This window comes from Oryzias melastigma, linkage group LG17, assembly GCF_002922805.2.
Source record: "Oryzias melastigma strain HK-1 linkage group LG17, ASM292280v2, whole genome shotgun sequence".
NCBI lineage: Eukaryota > Metazoa > Chordata > Actinopteri > Beloniformes > Adrianichthyidae > Oryzias > Oryzias melastigma.
In genome coordinates this window covers 26,280,258-26,304,222 of record NC_050528.1, presented here as the reverse complement: position 1 = coordinate 26,304,222, position 23,965 = coordinate 26,280,258, and the positions used below count along the sequence as shown (strand labels likewise).

General features: G+C 37.9%; 1 protein-coding gene across 2 annotated transcripts in view; it reads right to left on the bottom strand.

Annotated features, from left to right (window-relative positions):
- LOC112147341 (small conductance calcium-activated potassium channel protein 2) overlaps nucleotides 1-23,965 on the bottom strand; it is an 82,835-nt gene that overhangs the window by 50,374 nt on the left and 8,496 nt on the right. The gene's annotated exons all lie outside the window — the stretch shown is intronic.

The following is a 23,965-nucleotide window of genomic DNA, read 5'->3' as shown; positions in this document are numbered from 1 at the left end:
AATACTAAAAAAAAAAAGAAAAAAAAGAAACATTTCAGAAAACAAAAGTAATTTCAAGAAAATGAAAAGGAAATGTTAAACAACGAAAGACAACAAGAAATTGGAAAAGGTAGATATTATGGAACATCACTGATTTGGATGATGATTATCTAGAAACGCTTTATGCTAAATAACTTTCGGTTTTGATGGACGAATGTCATCATCCATTCAGTTGTGCCCTATTGTACTAACATTTTCAAATTTCCATAAAAGAAAAAAAACAGTAATATTCCGAGATCAAAATGAAATGTTAAAAAACGAAACACAATAAGAAACTGTAAAGTTAGGTACTATGGGACATTACTGGTTAGATGATGGCGTTTGTTTTACATTTCAACCAAAAATAATTTGGCAGGATGCCATACTGGATATGGTCCGTTCTAATCATGAAGGTTTTATCAGTGTGTATAAACTAAAGACGCAGTTGAAAGATAGTAAAACCTCAAATCTCAACTGTCATCCAATCAATGATGTCCCATAGTATTTAACTTTCCTAGTTTCTTGATTCTCTTACTTAAAATATTTTGTTGTGATTTCTGAAAATTACTTCTGTTATCTGAAATATTTAATTTTTGTTTTGTTTCATTTCTGTGAAATTGTGTTTTGGTTTTGAGAATATTTTGTTTTGATTTCTAATATTTTTTTCTTTGCTTATTCTAATTGTCCTTCTAATTATGCTTTTGCAATTAGTGATTTGTTGATGTGACTTGTACTTCAGGGCCACCATTGTTTTTTTCTTACTAGTGTGAAGAAATAATAATAATAAAATAAATATGATATCTGTAATTCAATGCTAAAACAGAGCTGCAAAACTTTTAACTAAACTTTTTTAAAGTCCCATTCACTAAGGAAACTTGCTTTGGCAACATTAATTTTTGAAATTTGAACATAGATACAGTTTTCCATTAAAATGGACCAAAATAGATGTCTGTTTATTTGTCTGGGAGGAAGTTCAATATAACAGCTTTTCCACGCAACAGAATAGCATCAAAACTGGAACTCTCAAAAACAAGTAAATAATAAATGTGGTTAGATGTATAAATAAAAACCATATAACCCATAGTGGACCCTACAAAGTGCAGAAAATTGAATCTTTGCACAGCACAAATTCAAACGTAAATGATTAATGCTCACCGTGACCCTATTTTCCCATTCACATGAACACATTTCCTCCAGAGATGAGAAGCAAGATGTCCAAAAAAAGAGATTAGAATACCTTTGCAATGATGGAGAACCAGGGTCGAAAACTATGTTGTACAAGATAAAGTGCACTGGATGTGAATAAAGTCAATAGTAATTTCAATGTAACAGGGAAAAACATTTCATTTTTCTGCAGTTTGAGAATGCCACACCGTACGACTTGGAGTTCTGCAAGCTTCCGACCCGCTAACACAGACAGACGATGTCCCTCCGCAGAGGCTGCAGCGCAGTCATCCCAGCTGCATCTATCTGCCTCTCTATTCTTCAGAGACTTGAGCAGATTATCATAATGGGTTATGAAAACTTCACATGGAACGGTGCCTTTTCCAAAACAAGTCGGGGTGTGTGATAACACCGCCGGTCCTTTCTATTAGTCCTGACAAAGCATGCCTAATGCCTTTAAATGTGCTGGTGGGAATACAGAAGGGCAGCCCTAATGGAAATTTACTAACTCTGTTCCTGTGATGCTATCTTCTTCGGCATATTGTAGCGCACGAGAACACGACTAAAGGTTAAGGATTAGTGCAGACCATAGGGTTTCTAATCCCTTTTTGGTATTAAATTGCTTTTTAATCTGTGCCATTAGAACCCCTTTTATACTTTTGATTTGCATGAACTTTGAGTCTGAATGACAGGAAAGATTTGACAAAGAGGCGCTGATACGGCAAAAAGCTGTGATCGTGCTAAAACCAGCTAATTTGATTTAGCTTCAGATAAACAGGGTTTTCCCACATTTCTGGAGAGTCGATGACTTTTTTTTTTTGATTAATCGCTATTCAGCACATTTGAAACATTTCTGTTTGACCAGCATGGAAATATATCCACAAATCAGGGAAAAAAAAGCAACATTTATGCTAAAAGCACTTTACCAGGGTATGCTGCGATTTTGATTTGAATTCAGTTTTTCTAGACTTCCTATTCTGACATGTAAAGGAAAGCAGGGATCCAATTAACCTTATAGTATGGATACAAATGAAAAAGAGGTTGAGTAAAAGAAAATCTGTATTTATCCCTCAGTGGGGAAATTTTCTCGTTAAAACAACTACTAGAAATCAACAGGAAAGTTATGGGAAGGAGAAGAAAAAGAAAAACGCATACAATATATACTAATTTATGTGAAATTCAACAGAATCAAATAAAAATTGTTGGTATCTAAAATTCAGAAAGATTGGTGAAAGAATGTTTGTTTGGGTGTAAGAACAAAGACAATCTGTGATAAAAACATTACAATCTACTTTAAAACATGGCTAATGTTTGTAACAATGCTAATGCTTCTAATATTGCTAACAATTTTAATGTAGCTAACGCTTCTAATGTGACAAATGCTTGTAACTTGGCTAACGCTTCTATTGTGGCCCACACTTCTAACATGGCTAATGTTTCCAATGTGGCTAACTCTTGCAATGTGGTTAATGCTTGTAATGTGGCTAATGATTGTAATGTGGCTAAAGATTGTAAGGTTGCTAATGCTTGTAATGTGGCTAATGCTTGTAATGTGGCTAATGATTGTAACAATGCTTGTAACGTGGCTAGTGTTTGCAATGTGGCTAATGCATGCAATCTGGTTAATGCTTGTAATGCGACTAATGATTGTAACCTGACTAATGCTTGCAGCATGGCTAATACTTGTAATGTGGCATATGCTTGTCACGTGGCTAACGCTTCTAACATTGCTAATGTGTAGCAAGTTACAAATAAGTTCTCAAATAACTGTGAAAACTTTTAATAAAATCCCACGGATTGACAAACTTAACAGACTCTTTTGCTTTGCTGATGCGGTCTATAGTTCAGTGCACCTTATATACAACAGACATTTGAAAACAGACCATCATTGATCGTGCGCTTTATAAAGCGGTGGAGAAAATACGGTACTCTACTCCTTTTTTTTTTATTTCTCAACATTTTTCGCTATCTTTTAAAATAAAAAAAAATAGTGTCATAATCTTCAACCTTTTTTCTTAAACTTTTCTTGTACGCAATATTTTCAAATCATCATACATTCTAGTTTCTTTAAACGTTAGACAGATCAATCTTTGATCTGATTTTATCAATACTTTAAGAAGGACAACATGACGTTTCAGTTTAAGAAAAGTTTCTATTGTTGCTGAGGAGGTGAATTCTCTCTGAAGTCTTTCTCCCTGAGTTTGGAGTATTTTTAGACTCAGTCACACTGTTTGAGATATTTGATGTGTAAATATGGATCGTGGTCCTCAAATCTGGGACAACTCTCGCACGAGGCTTGTTTTGTCAAGAAAGGCTTATCTGAAAAGCAGAATTGAAATCAAGTTTGTCTTTCTTTTCGTTTCATTTTTTTTATTTATTATTGCTCATACAGGGATTTGACTCCCAGAGTTCCACCTGACAATTTTTTGTCCTAAAACTTTCATCAGTTGCGTTGAAGTCCAGTGCAGTGCCCACTGCACCACAGCCCAGGGAAAATGCTAAAGATTACAGAAGTTACTCAAATACAAAACTGAGTCTTACCAAATAATGGTCCAATTTGAAGTCAGTTTGGACCCTAAAGTTCATGATTTCAAATGTTTAATAAATAATCTATTAATAAATAGATAAGTTGTTTTCCTAAACATGAGGATTCATTTTAAATAATAGTATGTCAAAAACAAAACAAAGCAAGACATTTGTACCCCGCTCTACATCAACGTCAAACAAACAGCTGATCGCGTCAGAAAACCCACTGTTCTGTATCGTGTCTTACCGGCTGCACCTATAGCATTCACGCTAGAATTATTGCAGGTAATGTTAAGTTGGGATTGTGAAGGACTGTAAGCTAGCGGGAGAGATCGTAAACCATAGGATGATGGGAAATGAGTACAGGCTTACTCCACTCCTGCTTACAACTTAGAGGCTAATTTGTAATTTCTAATAAAGTACTGAAGAAACTATATCCCAGAGAACTAGTTTGTTTGTTTTTTTGGCTATAAAAACGGAATAATCATAATTAGAACTCCACTGTAAATGCATTTAAAATAGATCAAAAGATGATTGGAGTTGGACTTTAATGTTTATGCATCATACTAGACTGGCTCTGACAAAGATGTCATACAACAAAAATCCTGAAAGAGAAAGAGGGAAGAGCTCAAATAAGGTGAAGATCAAGGAATGGAGGAAACGTGAAGAAGGAAGAGATAAACAGAAGAAATGGAAAGACGGCTTCCTGTAGGCGTCTCTGCCAGCCACGGAGTGATTGAGAGCTGCAGGCTACACTCTCCGGTTTGTCCCTGCACCCCAGACGCTGTCACATTTCTGTGACAGGCCAGCAGGCATTGGGGCTCCTCCGTCCATCCCTGACCAGCATGTGGATCATAACTCAGCGCTGGCACAGACAGAGGAAAAGCAGCAGCTGCAGCCACACATGCACAGGAAGGTACTCCATCACAGCTGTCTGCGTAGGTTCTCCAGAAAGGGATTTATTTAGGCTGGAATATTGTTAAAGCTTCAAATGCAGGATATAGCAATGACAGATTTCGGAGAGGAAAAGGACAAAAATCATCTTTATTTTTATAAGCTATTCTCCCAAACTAAGAAAAAATTAGAGTTGCTCATAACTCTGCAGAAAGGCTCTTTTCTTTTTAATGAGCTAAACTATGAAAGTAAAGCAACATTCAGTCAGAAAAAGAGATGTTTCACTTCACAACATCGTGTTTCTAAGAACCCAGGCCTAACTTAAAAAGGGGGTTAAGTTCCATGGACAAGCATAAATATTAGCTCCATCTGTTGGTCAGCCACTTCTGCTACACTTTAACTCATGAAAAAACACCTGTTCCACACACTTTGGCTCATGGCTTTTTTTGTAAAAAACAATCACCAATCTTTCAGGGATCACCAATTTTTTGAAATAACCAAATTTTCAGAAATCGCTAAGCTTTCAGAGATCACAACGTTTTTATAAGTTTTTATAATGTTTGAAAAGTTATTTATTTTTGATTCTATAGACTTTGGTGTAATTTAACGAAACAGTTTCCAAAAACTCTTGCCAGATCTAGTTTGTAATTAAACTAGTTTAGACCAAAAATGAATAGGTATTATTCTGTTGAACTTGTTTTTAGTAATTGTTTCTCAAATCACAAAATGATAAATTTAAATAAATCTAGCTAGAGAACACATAAAAGTCTGCCACATATTGAAGATGCCATTGCTCAAAATTCATTCCATCTCATTTTAATGGATCCTGTTATTTCATTATCTCCTAAATCAACTTTAAAGAAGGTAATTTGATTATAAATCTGACTAATATCCATAAGATAATAAGATTTAGTGTTTCTGATCTACAATAAGAAATACCAGCTAAGTTAAAGATATACATTTCAATAAATGCAGGAAAAGTAATGTTCAGAAGAACCATTTTTTAAAATGAAAAGTGGCTTGATACCTAACTATTGTAAATATTGCAAAAAGTCATGTACAACATTTAAAAGAAAAACATATTAAAGGAGGATCAACATTTAGAAAAGTAGAAAAAGAAAAAAGTAAGTGCAAAAGTCAGACAGGAGGAAAGAAACAGACTTGTAATTTTTTCCTTTTTGACAGCTAAATGGAAGGATAAAGATGTAGTTTACCTTAAATGTTTTAAAAGCTGGCCTTCCTTAGAAGGTTTGGTGCCTGTCAGCTGTTTGTGAAGGTAAACTAGGTCTTTATCCTTCCATTTATCTGTCAGAAAGAAAAACAGCCCACGAACGTAGATGGAAGACAAGGAGGAAGTGACTTCCCACCATTTTAAAGGAAGAAAAACAGAAATGCTCAAATTAACAGCAGCAGTGAGAATATTTTAAAACAGAGGTAATGGGGAGTCACTGGTCTGAGGGGAGACAGGTTAAAGGTTTAATATACTCCAAAAAAGTTCTCCCATTGTTTTTTTTTTAGTATTATTAGGTTTCCATTGATCCCACTTATGATATTTTTATCTAAAAATATAATGATTAGGGGGACAGAAATTGGAATTTAATCCAAACGCTCAAGAATGAACAGAGGAAAACAGGGATGCAGCTTTAAGACATAATATTCTAGAACATTTTTTGGTCTTTTGGTCACTTTCTAACTTATGATCCCATAAAAAAAATGGGGGAAAATACAAATTTTAGGGTAAAATAAGATCTTTTTTACTGGGATTCAGTTTATCTATGACTGTTTAGCATTAACTCAAAACATTGGCTTGAATTGACTCTTAAATGTTAATTCAGTTTAGTTTAGGAACAAAAATTGTCTCAAGCTTCGGACATTTGAACAAAGAAAATGAAGTGAGAAAACAATAACCCTTACCCACTGATTATAATTGAACAGTCTTAACTCAACACCTCATAACTGGATTCAAACTAACAAATTAAGCCTAACATGAATATATACATATACTGTTTATGTCAGGGTTCTCAAACTCAATTTACTTTGGCGCCACTGAAGGTAGAGTCTGGGTCCTATGGGGTTCCATTTGTGCCAAAAATAAATGTTTTTGCGTCCACTGTCTATATCTATGGTCTATTGTCTATGCCTACTGAACAAGTTTATTGAACATTTGTTCATGTCAACATACTGCTGAGTAATATCTTCTGCATGTCCTGTGAAACGACGCTAGCAACTGTTGCTAAGGACTTTTCTCTTATATTAAGGCGGGGCGCGCAAAATATGAACTTGGGAGCCGCAAGTGGCCCGCGGGCCGCCAGTTTTAGACCCCTGGGTAATGTATACATCAAAACAGAAAACCACATAATTTCAGTTTAGAAAGTTAAACATATATGACACACTCACAAATGTTACATATTTTTCCCTTTAACTTGAATAGATACAATTCAATAAATAAGAACGTAAGTTTAGCACAGAAATGCCTTAATTTAAAGACCTACTCCAATAAAAATTGTGTTTTTAAAATGTTCTTGTGGCATTATTTCTCATGATGGAGAACGTATTTAAAGAAAATTAATCTCTAAATTGCATTTCTGAGTATCTCTTCATTCTAATTGATGTGAATCAAGAGCAGACAACATTTGATTTAGTATGGCATTTGGTCAACACAGTTACCATCAAGAAAAGGGTTATAGGGAAATAGATTTAGAACAACTATGAGAATAAGAGCATTTAAAGAATTCAAAAATATGAAAAGTCTGGTGGCTTGTTAAATAAAAAAATCTCAAACATAAACATGTCAATATAAGAATAGACTGTAAAACTATAGTCAAACTTAAATTCTCCAAATTGTCCACTGGATTCTACAAAAATAAACTTTATTTTTATTTTTTCTCTCACTACAGGGGACACTGACAAGCCAAACTCACTCTTCATGCTGGCGGGCCTCATTGAAAAAGAGAGCTAATTTTACAGGTAAACGATGCATTAAAAAAGACACATCATTTCATTGATATGCAGATTATCAAAGGGAAAATACGAACTTGGAACACGTGTCACAATCACTCGGCACCAAAGCTGCAGTTTAGACAACACAAAACACCAACAGAGGCTGGAAACGGCTTCGTTCCCAAACTCTCCCCATCGACTCTTGTTCTTTCAGTCCCCATTTAGATATCAAAGAATAATTTGCCAAAAACAAGGGTAGACCTTCATTAAAAGGAGGCAGGTACATGCCTGTGGGACCAGGTTTCATTAGGACAAATAACATGCTGTTCAACAGAGACACAGTTCTTTCGTAATTAGGACCCAACAAGGTTATTGCATGTGTGCATGCGTGTGTGTCTTATAAATTAGGTCCTGGGGAGATTGGGGTTAGAACTGATGAGGAAGGGGGGTTACCTTCCCTGTGGGACACGCATTGCCTGATTAGGAACAATTTTAATTTCCAGCAAATTAAAGAACAGGGTTGTTGGGAAACTGATTTGTGGAATAGGGCCAGAGATGATGGGCTGATTCTGAGAGGACTGCGAACCAACTCAACCTTTTAGTGTTTGTAGTCCTTCAGGGTGGTCTCCTAACAACAGCAGCAACAACTTGTGCTGTTGGGAAGTCTTGTACCCACTTTATCTTCAGCTTTTGGCAAAATATTGCTCCTCTTGTGTGAAAAGCTCCTTTAATCATAAAGATTAATGAAGTAGAGTTTCTTAAAATTAAGTAAATGCAACCTCAGATTTATCCCAATGGGTTACAAATTCTGTTTATGAATCCACTGTGTTCCGATGATGAAAACATGTATGTTTTATAAAAAACTAAACTTACATACATTTCCTTAAATGAAAAATGATTCAAATGCAGTTATATCTCGCCTATATTTGTCAATCTAGTGAGCATTGATACACACTAGTGTTTTACAGAGTTATATGAAATTTTTAGGACACTAGATTTTGAAATTGTAGATTTGGATACCGCGTAAACACTATATAGTGCAGGAAGCAGTAAGTAGTGAGAGAATTCAGACAAAGTTATGAAAATAACTCTTGCTTGATATACACCTCTTGTTTTGAGAGGCATCCAGCTGCAGGTAAACTGGCAAATGTGATGGCGGATAGACCCAACAGAGCCGATGGATGCCAGCGGAAGTTGTATTTTATTTACAGTGATAGCTTCTCAGCATTACAAATTTTTCGATTTCTGTTTTTTTTTATTATTAATTATCAATATCTTATTTGTAAAATAAGTAAAAGAGAGGTTTTTGGAAAATGTTTGATTCACCGTTCCGGTCTACTCCGAACTGCTTGGTTCCCATGGCGGCGGAGGGCGGGACTTTTGTGGTGAATCATGGAGTTTCCGCACATTTTAGACAACGCTGGCGCTCCTTATTCTAGAAAATTTATGTCAGTTTCCATCCCAAAATGAAATAACGATCTGTTTCGTTGTTGTTGGATTTGTAATAGCAGGCACCTCCATTCTGCTTCTTCGCCCCTCACAGAACTTTATTGTCAGAGATCGACCTTCATCTTCCCCATATTTATTGAAATAAAAGATAGCTTTTGCCCCAAAACTAGAAATAATTGCCATATTTTCTCTTTATTTCCATAAAATGTTAAATCACAGCATGTTCAAAAGTTTATTTTAGAGACAGAGTTTTCTTTCGCTGATCTCAAATCTCCACGACAGGTCACCTGAGGAACCCTCAGGAACTGAAAATAATAAAAATAAATTAAAGTACAACAAAAAACAAACAATAATAACATAAACAACAAAAAATAACGAGATCACTAACTCCCGCACTTTAGATAAGACACAACTTTCATTAGGTCTATCCGCCGTTATATCCGCCATATTACCTGCAGCTATGTAATCTTGCTTCTTGTTGTAATTTACAAGTACTAGTTAATTTTTTGTTATTTTCAGTTTAAAGCCCATCTATCTATCCATCTACATCTACATTGGCTTTGCACTGAATGAGATTGGAGGGTCGGGTTGCTAAAGAGTATCTAAGGTGTCTATGGGGCAAAATTAGCTGGGTTATGAGTCCATCAGAAAACTCTTATAATAAAGGAAGTAGCATGAATCCAGGCAACCATTTACTCCAAATAGGACACTTACCCATAGCATAAAGCCAAATTTAGCAACAAATGTTGCTACCTAGGAGGAAATAATTTTTAAAATGCATTGCTTCTTCAGCGTTTCGTTGCAATTTAAATTTACAGCTCTGTCGCTGTTGTTTATAGCAGTATCTGCTATAAATTAAGGCGGTAAAACACACAGCACCAACAATTTATGTAGCAAACGCCTTGATTCATGACTGACATGTGGTTGTTTCCATGTAAAAACACCAATCAGTGGAAGACGGTAGAACAAGTTGTGTATGTAGCGAACGTAGGAGACAGATTCATCTTATTTTGAAGGAGAGTGCTGATGTTGGCAAGGGAAGCAAATAAATCTGTTAAACTAATTTGCATAGCAACTTAATTTAAGGTGATTCAAAAAGGATTTTTATTTCTAAAAATATTTTATTTTACAGTCTAAATTATGAGTTTATTTTAAAGACAAAAACTTTTTTTTATCATGTTACACCAACATTCGTGATGCCTTATAGGTGTCTCAAATTTGTTTGCAAGATACTTTTATTATGCATCATTATTATACCTTATTTTCTTACTAAACTAGACATTTACAGGTTTTTGGTCAAAAATGAATACATAAATAAATTCACATAGTTTAGAAGCTATAATTTCCCCACAGAAAAACAAGTTTCATAGGTTGATTTGTGACCTATGGACTGGTGAACTGTACCAACCATCAAAGTACGGTATCTAGGATAGGCTCCAGCATCCTATGTGATTCTCCAAAGTTCTAAACATGAAATAAAAGATGGATTGCTTAAATTTAATATTTTTTTAACCCCTTCATACCTGAGTTTATTTCCAATTAAATTAAAATATATTCTTCTGTGCTTCATTTGTTTTGAAGTTGATGCCAAATTAAGTGGAGTTCAGGGTTTAACTGCCAATATTAAAGCATGAAGGGGTTAAATCTAAAAAAACACTCAAAGTCTGTTTGCAGGTGCTTTAAAAAAGTAATTTTCCTCCTTGTCTCATACTATTTCTTTCACATAAAATGCTTCCATCTTTGGTTTAGCGGTTTGTGTTTTTGGTGTCCCTGTCCTGTTTTGTTCAACCAAAGCAGATTCAGCTCTTTGGTTCTGGTTCTGCTGGTTATATTTTCCTGTTTGACGATCTGCCACTCTGTTACGATCTGTCGGTTTACTTATCTGGACGTTTGGTTTTATGTCATTGCATTCACAAAAGCAGCCAACTGAACTGGAATTAACTGGATTAAAATGAATTCTAATATAACTGGATTATGTAAATGGATTATAATTTGTTTGAATTGGATTATACTGAGTGTGATTGGACTAAACTGGACTCTAATGGGCTTTTTTGCGCTTTCTGCAGAGAGCACTGAGCTGACTTTTACTCAGGACTGAGGCAAAAAAAGAAAGAATTTTAACTAAATGTAATTGAAAAACTGTGATTGTGATCAGTGATATTCATGATTAAAAAGTGTCAATAGTTCTTTACTTGAGCAAACAAAAAATTAAATTGGAAAAATAATCAAAGTTTTGAGCTGTAAATGTACATTGAACATCCAAAAATGCAAAGAAGCAACATGAAAATCAATCTGCACATTCAAACTGCAGACTTTTTTTCCATAGAAAGTCCAGACAAACAGAAACGGATTAAACACTTACACTTAAAAGCTTCTAATATATTTGTTTCAACATGTAAAGGTAAAAAAATTATCTTTATTACAGTAGTCTACTGGTGACATCTAATCTACTCCACCTTCCTGACAGACCTCCTCAGTCACAGGTGCTGAGTAACCCCCACCTCTCTCCTCAAAACCTTATTCTCCAGATCGAGATCAAAGCACCATGTAAGAAACATAAAGGCTTCCACCTGGCAGTTAGTCCTTTTACCGTCCAGTGATTTTAAGTCATTTCAAAATGAGCCTGCTGTAAATTCTGCCTGAGACACTTTCGTTTTCTCCTTCAGGCAAAGACATCAATAGTGGAGAGAAGCCAGGACAACCGAAAGCGCGGGACAGATCGATAGAGCAACAAACTCTGTAAAGATAAACTGGAGAGTTGCCTGGAAACATCCAACTACAGATTTATGAGGAAGGAGGGGGGGGTCCCCACCTTCCAAAGCAACAGGGTGAAGAGAGGCGGCAGTATGGAGAAAAGCTATTAGGAAGGATGGAAAGATTCGTTTACATTACAAAGCTGAAAATACACATTGTGAGTTTAGTTTAGCAATACTAGCTCGACCTTGGTAGCGTGTCCGCTCTGAGACTAGAAGATCATGAGTTAAAATCAAGGCCGAGTCAAACTGGGACCCGAAGTCTTCCTGCTTGACCCTCAGCATTAGGGAGTTGGATTAAGGGGGTTAAACCACCAAGCGGTTCCTGAGTGCAGCTGTGTCTGCAGCTCACCCCTCCCGCAGGGGAAGGGTCAAATGCGGAGAACACATTTCACACACAATGAGTCTGACAGCTAAAGGGAGTTTAACTTTAAACATATAATTTCCTTAGTATGGCAGGTGTGAACGCTTGTCTGAACCGTGGTGCAGATCAAACAACAGCTTCTAATGGAGATGAACACTGAGGGTCACAGTGTGACTGCAAACTATCCTACAAGTATGTAGTACAGCAAGGATAAGGTGGCATAAATACTCTTTAACATAAGTAATCATAAAACAGCAAAGAAAAAACATGGAATTAAAAGAAAGTTTGACAGCACCCTATAGGCAGTGAAATGATGAACGTCTTTATGGATAAAAACAGTCAGAAGACTGACTGTTTCTCTTGTTGGACATTCCAATTTATCTCCAAACTTGTTTGATTTCAGACTGCAACCCTCCAGCCACCCCCCTGCCGCTGTGCTGCCACCGTCCGATTGCTAGAAATTGTTTGGTAGCAGCGCGACGAGGGCTGTAGGGCTCAGCCATGACCAGATATCAATCTGGAGATCCAAATGGGGGGAATAGTATTGATGCATCACAAAACTCAACGTGGCGTTGATAGCACCACAGAAACTCCCGCATATTGACGGATTGTGGTTGATGCTGAGAAGAATATGAAGTTGTCTAAAAATGTGCAAATTTGACAAGATTATAATGTGTGCTCAAAATCTTAGTTGTAAATGAACAGTGGTGCTAATTTTCCCACTTTCTAGATGCCCCCAGGCTACCAGGCAGCCAGTGACAATTGATATAGACGTGATATATAGAATATATAGAATGATATAGACTGTCCAGAGCAGCCCAGTCTCAGTAAAATGCGTACATATGCCATGATTTGGGAAATACCGTTTTAATATACTCCAAAACTGGTTTTTGCGTGCATATAATACGCGCGGTCCTAAACGTGTTAAAATGTGTTTTCCACGATTGACACGTCCCCTGGTGGAGGCGTGAGCAACACAGACAGCCCCACAAACGAACAATTTGCTTTTCTAACCCTAACCATAACCGTAATCCTAACCTTAACCAGGAACGACGTCATTTAGAAAAGAGCCAGAGGATTTCTGACCATGTGATCAAAACAAAACCTAAAAAGTCGTGTATATTGTACGCCGGCGCCACCTATTCTCAATCATTGCGTATCATATGCACGCAAAAATTTATACACGGTATTTCAGAGTGCAAAGTCGTGGAATATGTACGCATTTTACTGCGACTGTGTTGGTCCAGAGACATTTATATATCATCCAATCAGAGCTGCCAGCAATCTGGCTGCCCTGTGGTCGCCCAGCCGTCGTCTGATTTCATAATGCTGTCATCCCGACTCCTGACTGCCACCTCTCTACATTCATGACCCTGACAACCATTTTCCAAAAAAATGGCCAGTAGCATGAAAACTTGAAGATTCTACCACTGCCTCCCCATCCCACCTTGGCAGTTATATTTGTGACCATAGCATTAAATGCTTAAGTAGGATCAGTGATTGTTCTACCATCCTTTGAGCATTTTAAAATTCTGAGATACCTCAAATGTACAGCTTAATCAGAACACTTTCCCGATGGACACAGTCCTCAGACATCATGTGTGATCTACAGTCATCACCTTTGATATTGCTAACCATAGATTTTAAACTTGACAAGGAGATAAAAAGATCTCTTTCTATTATCTTTGACTTTCATCCTGTCAAACTTTTGATCAAGTAACGAATGGCTTTCTTTCATCTATAGGCTGCTGTAACCTTTTGTACCCGTGAGTAGGTCAAAATGTCCTTTTATGTTTATGGTTGGTGAAGAGTGCTCATCTTTAGGCAGTAAACCAGAACCCATGGACATGTGACAGCAATTCTTCTTCCCCTTAAGATTTTACTGTTTGCTGTCAAAGCCTTTTATGAACTGGCTCCCCAGTATTTCTCTGACTTTCATTTAATGCAGATGCAGTCATTGAAGTCAGAGGGTCAGCTCTAAGTTAGAAAGGGTTTTTTTAAAAAGAGAAGGTTTCTCTGTGTTAAGTTCCGAGTAGAACACTTTATTACAGCTGCACCCAAAGATAAACATTTTAAAGACCCACTCCGATCATCTTTGCATCTGTTGAAGTGTTTCCAGTGTTCTTCTACTCATGAGTATGTAGTTTCTCTGCAAAATCCATAAACCTGTGTTGTTGTCTAGGACTATGGTCCCCAACCTTTTTGTAGCTGCGGACCGGTCAACCCCTTAGGATTATAGCTCTGATGTAACAGGAACACGTCAATTTTTGACGCAGAAGTCTTAACCTTGCGTCAATATGTGACCTCAGAATCAAAATGTGTTAATTTTGGAAGATGTAGACATTATTTTTATTACTGAAGTACCGAAATTGGCACAGATTAGGAACCAAAACCAAAGAACTGGTTTGGCACCGGAACTGCATAAAACCCAATCGGTGCCCAACCTTAGTTGCACGCCACTGGACTGCTTTTAGCGCTCAATCTAATCAAGAGAATCCGGTTCATTTTCAAAATAAAAGATTTTCAAGTAAAAAAAAAAAAAAAAACAGTATTTTTTTATTAGTTCTTACGCAGCCCGGTGGCAACGTGGCAAGGGGTCCACGTACCGGTACCGGTCTGCAACCCGGTGGTTGGGGACCACTGGTACAGGACATAGTTTCTGCAGAGCGGTGGGAGTTCATTTGAAATATGTCTCTGAAAGCTTCCATCATGTTTAAGCTCTGGATACGTGATTTAATGCAATATCTAACACTGGAACACATTTGTTACTCAATACAGGGCAATAGTCTAAGGCAGAATCCAAATTCTTCCCCTACCCCTCTGACTTCTCCTTACCCCTTCAATTGTAGGGGTTTTTGAAACGGCCGGGGTGTCCAAAATGTTTTTTTTTTTTTAATTACTAGCCCTCAGCGCCGAGGGTTGCGTATCCCTACACCGCCAGGGTGAACACTGTTGCGCTGTAGCGCATGGATGTGCTACATTTAAATGTAAGTATTGACTTTTTGTTTTAGCAGAAACTTTTCGAAGTTATAAAAACAATGTTGTTTTGTATTTCCGAACACTAGCAGTGCCGCGCTAGCGTAGCTAACTGGCGACCATTGATGACATCATTGCTCTTCATTTGGAAGGCTAAATTGTATGGGTAGAGTAAGAATTTGGATTCGGCTTTTGATTTTTTGATACCTGACAACCTGTTCTTGATCTGGTTAAAAAGACAGACTTTAACTGGGTTGTAACTTAGTAAACCTAATAATTGTCCTGCATTATTACAACTTTGTTTGATTGGTAAATTGGTATTTGAACTTTATGGCTGTCTTCTTCTTTGTAAAATTTGCTTTCATTGTTGTTTTCATTTGATGTAGTTAGAATGGGGGTGGGGGGCATCGGGGACCACGGGATGTTGTTCGTTATATGTCATTTAGATGTCAAAATGAATTATAAGAATATAAAAAAAATCGCCCCCGAGTTATAAACTATAGGAGTAAGCCTGCCCCCACTTCCCGTCAACCATTTGTTACGCGCTCTTCCACTAGCTTACAGCCTTTTACAACCCTAACCCATCATTACTGGTGCCACAAAAATGGGGAGCGATATTGGATCAATCCAGTTTCAATCCCGACGAGTAAAACAAAGGAATACATGGATCTATGCGTCTATAAGTGGGTGCATCAGAATGGAGGGGAGCAGGGATCTTAAGGCTTGTCGTACTAACTTGCATCTCACTGCTACAAGATTTTTCAAACAGCATTTTTTCATCTGCTCCTGATTCGCAACAATTTCAATAAAAAAATACTCAGAAACACAAGTTTAAGTTTATTTTCTTCATATATGTCATCTAGTGAGAGAAAAATGCCACAAGAATATGTTAAAAAGCATCAACAGCCCATGGCTGAAACTTAAATAAGAAGACACAGCTCTATTTTTTTTAAATGTAGCTTTAGCTCAAATTAATCTTTTTCTTCAGCCAATGAAACATGCCTTTGCACGTGACATCACTCCCATAAAATCTTATTAGGTTCACTTTAATTCTATGTCTGTGCTCAAACACAGCCCCAGCTGCGTGTTTCACCCAGTAGCGGTAAGTTTTCACTGCTGCAGTGGTATTCCTTAAATGAATTAAGGCTCCTTATCTAATGATGAGCTGCCCCTAAATTCAAAAGTGAGGCAGAGGGTGATTTAAAAAGCAGCATATTCGCATAAGTCTTGCAAACACAACAAAAAATAAAACACACACAAACACAATAGCTATAAATGCACGTTAAGTTTCCTTTTTTGATTCTTTATACAAGTTGTTTAGTTTCACAGAGTAAAAGGGGAAGCAAAAACAACTAAAACTGACCTGTCAAAAAGCAAATTAAAAGGGTAGTTTTTTAATAAAAGGTTTCAGCCTGAAACTGTTGTTACAAAAGGAGAACTGCGCAATCCGCTTGAGCAGTAAAGAGTTAACAGTCAGACGAAGGCAAATAATGGAGGCAGAAGCAGCTGTATGGGAACTGCAGCTCACACAGTGCCAAACACCATAGAAACCACGAACCTGGGAGAAGAAGCAGAGTGTGGGTGAGGACGGAAAACAGGCGCCGCATTTATTCAGCAAACCAACATCATGTGAAAAACTTAAAAAAAAAACACAATCTGACAGATTAAAAAAGCAGGAAAATATTTTCCTGTATTGTCTGACAGTTTTTACACATTCAGCTGAAAAGGAAATCTGTTAAAACGTGTTCATAGAGGGCTGCAGCTGTGGTGAGCGTGCGTCCCGTTTGCCATAGACGCAAACAGAGCATTTGAGAAGCACAGAGGACACAAACGTCGTCTCTGAAAGCAGCTGCAAAACCCAAACTCATCTCTTTTTCTATCATTATTCCAACTCCATGTCGTCCAGGTGACTTAAGATAAAGATTCATCACGACCTCTGCCTGACTTTCTGAGTGATCTGAATGAGTAAAGAACTTCTAAAGACTGAAAAGCAGCAAGCAAACTCCTTTGATGACCTATAAATGCTACAGAAAAGAGCAATGACAATGATATTGAGAAATCAACTCACTTTTCATGAAACTACATTTATTTAACCTCGAAATATCAAAAATCAAAGTCACTTGGACCATGTGACAAAGTCTAAGGGTGTATTCAGACTGAAAAAGTCCTTTGGTCCGGACTGAGTCCAATTAATTTGGTCCGGATCGAGTTCTGAACCTTTTGGTCTGCTGCCAATATGACATTTTTGTTTCCAACCAAAGCTTGTAAACAGAACCGCTTGTATCTCGTTAAAGGTTGATTTATTGATGCAGCATTCATTCGACCAAATTTCAATAAGTTGATATTTGCTCCACTACACCGTTTGCATCCCATAATACGGTGGCTGTTCGGGCCATATGTTCCGCTCCGAGCTCGGAGTATTCAGATTGAGGAAACTCAACTGGAGCTAAACCTGATTAAAAAACAACCACCTCAAAAGATGGGTCACACTGGGCGTATCCAGACTGAGACTTTGTTCTGGATTATTTGGGGAAACGCAATCTGGTTCACTTTAACACAGGACCTCCAATGTTTATGTTCTTTGATTTACTGTAATTTTGTAATTGTTAACATGATCAATGTAATTCCAGTAGATTCTGAAGGAGAAAAGCGGCGTGAGCGGTTGAAAAGTTACAGTATGTTAAAGATTTTGCATTTAAGCGTCCCCGGCGAGGCCTCAAGTGTCAAAGGGTTAAGCGGACCAAATGTGTCCAGAATGAATACACCAAAAATAGGCTTAAAAATTCTGAAAGTGAGCAAAGCCTTTCCCGTTTTCACATTTAAAGAGGGTGCCTGTTGCTGGTTCAAGTCCCAGCTGTCCAAGTCACATGTTGATGTGTTCTGAATAATTAGTTGCTCCCATGGGTTCAGTTTAGCAGCATATCCTCTTCCTATCTGTGTATGGAAATGAGAATGTTTGAGTAAATAAATGAGGAGCTGCATGAATTTGGCTAAACTAACATGTAAAGAAATGAACTGACATGCAGATGGTGAAAGAGGTTTGAGGATTCAACAGTAACTTGTGTTGTGCCTGTTAAATGTTAAGCTACCTTTTTTGTGACTAGATGATTCTAAAAGTAAAAATATTTTTAAAAAAATGCAGTTCCTCTAATGGCCACTGGAGGCTGGTTGTAAAAGTGAGCTATTTTCAACGACTGTTGTGTTAAAATGTCCATAAACACCAAAACTAAATGCTTGTACACCCTGGTTTAAATAAATACAGTCCATTTTATTGGTTTCAAGTTGTAAATTTTGGGGGGAACTATAGTTCTTCAGATCTTAAAGAAATGTGTTAACCAAAAGTCTGGACATCATTATTGAATCAGGGGTATATGTGAGCATAACATGCAACTATCAAAAAAGTGTGTCACTTTGTATAATACTTATAAGTCTAAAGGAAAGCTGCAGTTGCAGAAGCTATCCTTTCGACTAATCTGATTCCTCAAGCAAATAACTTAATTCCAGTGGATTCTGAAGCAGAGAAGAGCACCCTTGCACAATTATACAACACTTTTCAGTAGTGCTTCTAAAAAGCGGCGTTCCGCAAGGCATGGGTCTCAGACTCCAAACCTAGATAGACTTATATCTTACAGATTTTTCAGAAATCCAGCCTCATCTCTTGCTGATTACCTGGATCAGGTGTGTTTGGCAAATAAGGCGCTTCAATGGCAGGTTGGTTGGAAAACATTTCGGACAGCGGCCCTCGAGGCTTGGAGTTTGAGATTTGTTGCAGAAAGTGTTGCAGTTAAGATGCCTTTTTGTGATCAGATTATTCTAAAAATTAAAAAAAAAGAAATTGCAGTTCCCCAAATGGCCACTGGAGGCTGTTTTTAAAAGTGAGCTATTTTCAACGGCTTTTGTGTTAAAATGTCCATATACAACTAAACTAACAGCTTTTCTGCGTATCAGAATCATCTGATTCATGTTGATTTCATGAACAGTTGAGGAGTTAGATTATGTCAAAGAGTGTGTTATTTAGGCCTCACCGGCGTTAAAGGGTTAATAAAGTAAAGAACGTATTACTGTAGGCCTGCTGCAGGTGAAAATTGCAAAATAGTTTTCTTATCTCAATGTATCAAAGCCAAGCATCTTATTTTATTGTCTTACATCAAATGTTTGTGCTTTTTTTATTATTGAAATAGATTTTTTTATTTCTAGATTTTTATTTTTAGAAAATAAATTTAAAAAAATAGCACAACTGTGATCATCTTTAAGATAAAGAAACCCTGATGTGTTTTGGGATTCATAAACAGGAGGATCAATTGAAGATTTGGACTTTTTAGATACTGTAATGCAGGTTTTTCTGAGTCTGGTCCTCAGGCTCCACCATCCTTGACGTTTTTTTTTTTTTCCCTGCTGAAACATGCCTGTCTTTCCTGACAGTCATTATCAGGCCTCTGCAGAGCTCGATGAAGAGCTGAATCAGGTGAAATGTTGCAGGGTAACATTCAAGGTGGATGGTCCTGAAGTCTAAAGTGAAGAAATCATCCTCATTTTGGTTCTAAATGCAGTAAGTGTTATAGTCCAATACTCAAAACAAATTCACTTGTCAACAAAATTAGACTCAGTTGTTGGCAGGACCTTCAGATTTTCCCCTTTGGAGCCTTTACCAGGCGTTTTCTGACAGATGTCAAGCCCATATGTGTAAGCATTTGAGGTCAGGGTTGGATGACAACACATCCAGTCAACACAGAGTCAAAGGAAATTGTTGACTAGAAATCAGGTCAGGTGCATACCGACTTTAGGGACTCATATTGTGCAAAGAAAATAAGTTCTAATGACTTTACCTTCGCTGAAAGTGTCTTGTTTTGGCAGAGGTAATCTGACTGGATGAAGCGCACTAGAAGCGCTCTTCAGTCAGTTTTCAAGTCAGCACCATGCAAGGCTGTGCTAAAGACTAACAGCCAAAGGTGAGTGACTGGCAAGCAATGATATACCTTGTTGATTGTGGGTGTCTATTATTCATTTAGGGATTTCTTTTCATTTGCACCCCATAACTGAAGTTGAAACTGGGGGGTGGTTGCCATGATTCAACAGCGAACTTTGTTGGGGAGATTTCAGTCGCCATCAGTCAAGAGACAAGAACAGAATGTTAGGGTGGAACGATCACTGCCATCTAAACTGTTCTAATGTGTATGATTCGATTCAGCCCCCTAAAAGACCACATTTAAAAAACACAAAAATGCCGAAGTTTAAGTTTTGTTGTGACAAATATAAAGTCATAATTGCTTCCCTAGCTCTCTGGCTACTCCCTATTGGTCCAATTGTTGGGACATTTGAAGAAGTTGTGTTGTTGGAAAGGAGTTTTTAAATTAGGAACGAGCAACTTGGGGCTGGTGATCTACGTCGCACTCGTGGCGCCAAGTATAAATGCATGTGTTCACGTGTGGGTGTGCTCTGAAGCACAGTAATGACCTTGTGTTTTTGCATGGCTTTTTAAAAGTAGAAAAAACAATGATGTTATGTATTTTCCAAAAATGCCTTGTAGGACCAGAAGGGTCCACTCCTGGCCGATTTAGCATGGTCCAGGCATTTCCCTTGAACGTTGGGCCATCAAGGAAACTACAGTGGCTGTCTCAAATCCCTAACCCCCACAAATAACGGGGGAATACTAAATACAAAGAATTTAATATTCTTTGCAAGACGATTGCAGGAGGTGAAAAGGAATACAGCTAAAAAGAGGAAAAAACTTCTGGCTTTGATCTTGAATTGGGAGAAGGGCTGGTTGGACGCTTGCTGTCGTCGTAAAACCTTTCCTCCAATCAATGAAGTTCACTGTGTGATGACAGAAGCTCCACCTTAACTGATCTTTTTCATATTTCTATGGACCTACAACCTACCCAAAATGGTATGAATCGATCTGGCCTTATGAGCCCATTTTACAAGGGAAACACTCAAAATACTGTACCGGTCCGGTCCAGTCCAGTCCGGTTTGGACCGCTCAGTGGAAACAAGACATAAGCGAGAGCTAAAATGACTGAAATGAGCATGGTATGAACCAAAAGGTCACAGGACCACAGGGTCTCTGGTGACTTTATTACTGACACACGTATTAGACAGAAGGACAAATTCTCTATTTCCTCTTGTCTCCTTCACTTGTACTTAAGCACAGGACCTTAAAATTCTCCACTACACTTTCCAGAGCCGAATCTTTAAGCCAACGGCGTCAGTGATGAGCAAAGAATGATGAAATCCCTCATAAGAGCATTCCTGCCAACAGAGTCACATCGGTGACACGCCTGCGCTGAAGAAATCACTGTGGGGCTGTCTCTGTCCAGCGCCGCGACGAACGGCCAGAACCTGTTTGCAACTTCATTACTCATTCACCCGCACTCTTTGCGTTATGAGCATGCTCTAATGCAGGAGCAGCCTCAGATCAATAACCTAATTATCCACATAGCTCATGCATTGCAGTGATACATTGTATTCCTCTCTTGGCATTGTCTCATAAGAATTATCATATAAATGAGCGGTGATCATTTATTAAGCAAAGAGCTGCTGTGACCACTTGGCATGCTGCAGGGTCATAAAGTATAAGATTGTTTTATAAAGCTCACATTAAAAAAGAAAAACAGCACAAAAAGGTCAAGCAGTCGGGTCATAAATTTCATGCACTTCTAATGGTGGAAAGTATGAGATCAAGAAAGTAAATCAGCACACCTCTACTCAAACGTGGACGCTGAAATGACACATTATGACTTTATAAACTCCATTTTCAGTGATATAAGTGTTTGTGAGGGCTTGAAGATTCTAATGCAACGTTCACACCGAGCTCGGAAAGGCACGTTTAAGTGAACACTTCCAATGACCTTAAGCACACAGGCAACGGCAGCTGGTGTTCGATCAACTGCTTTTAATGAACATTCTATCTAAAGGCCTGTAAACTCTTCTTTTGGGCTTCCACATTCAAAACTCTCAAGTTCATACACCGCTATGTAATTTTTCGAGTCTGTTTTCGGGCAATATTTTCACGCTTTCATTGAACGCTGAAAGTTCAACCAGTTGAACTTTGGACTCCTCGAGCACCAAACAACTGAACCAATCAGGAAGTCACATTTGGTCGTGATTTGAATCTTTTACAAGACACAAAAGTGTCAACCGTTTGAAAATTGATCATGAAGGAGAAGTTAATAGTCTGTGCCTGGCCATAATTCTACAACACCAAGTCTTTCCTACATTGGAATGGAGCTGTGAAAGAAAAAGCCTGGAGCGAGATTCGTGAGATTTGTGCCCCTTTAAGATTTTGCAACAAGCCGCTTCCAATTGTTTGTGTACATGCGCTAGTAAGGAGTAAAACAACAAAACAAGAAGATGCCCCGCCCTCCCACTCCCTGCTTGTCCGGTGTGAACACCATGTGCTAAAAGCGCACTCAGGAAACCACATGTAGTTAGAGATGGGTAGCATTACTTCTGCTCTTTTCGATACTGCTCATCAATCTATTATTCTTATCGATACTTTTTATGTGAAATCAATGAGGGAAAAGACAAAAAACAAAAAAATACATGAAAACCTTTAATTTTAGAACAAATTAAAACACAATCTACTAATTTAACATCCTTTGCAACACTAAATTAAAACAATCACTAAATGGTTATACATTGTATGTCCGATCATTTATTATGATGCGTTTTTTGTCATTTCTAAGCAGAAAAAAAAAAAATAAGAGTGAGGAAGAGAGAGAGGTGGCCCATCTTTTAAAGCCACGTTGAAACAAACTAGCACAGGCCGTCTCCGCGCTTTTGGCACCAATAAGCAACACCGATATGACAATGTGGTAAAAATTGATTATGTGACACTGGTACCAAACAGTACCGCATCCCTATATATAAAGCATAATTCAATGTGCAGCACATGCCCAGTATGTAGGTAGCGTGAAACATCTTTCTCGCTTCTGCGTTCAAACTCTAGTTTTTTACCTGTTACTTGTCCCCATTGATCGCATTGAACTTTCACCAATCAGGAAGTTAGATTTTGTAGTAACGTATGGGTTGTTTTTGATTAATGGAAGTACCAACCGTTTGAACATTGGTCATGAAGGAGAAATTAGTAATTGGGGTTTGTTGTCTTAAAGGAGCGCCGCGTAAAAAGTAACACACCTATTTGCGCTGGAATATAAACAGGTATTCTGCATCTAAAATGGAAGTATTTTGCTGATTATCACTGGGTAAGGGGATAAAATGAGTATGGTTATAGTCTGGGGGCGGAGCTTGCAGCCCAGACTCTTCCTGGAGGGAGCTGTTGGCAGCGATCTTACATCAGCACGTTTCCAACCGCTCGTTTTCGTGGGTATGGGAGGGGCTGCTGCAGAAAGTGCAGGTTTTTAGAGGATTACTCTTAAATACATGAATGGATTAAAATACCACTTTGAGGTTCTTTATAGTGAAGAATTAACCGTATAATGTATTTAAAACCTCAGAAAGTAGAACTTCCATGTTAGGGTCCCTTTAAGGCTTTTTAAGATCTATCAGATGCGACACTTAAACCAAACTCCACCAGCCTGATCTCTCCATAGAAACACACAAAAGACACACATCTAATTCCGAGCACTTTAGGCAGAGGATTAAAAAGACAGAAAACAAAAAAAGCAACCATCAATTATTAAAAAAAAAACTTGTGTTCATACTTACTGCCTGTGCGCGATGCCAGCTGCAGCTGAAACTAAGAGGCTGCCCCACCTCCCCACTCTGTACAGCTGTTATCAGACACCTACAGCACTGCCACTCCTTCGTCATACACAGGGAGCCACGATCTGCCCCTACGCTGACATTTAATTGTTCAGCCAACAATTAATTGTTTACTTTAAAGGTGGTGCCTGTGGAAATGGGAGGCCTAATGAGAGAC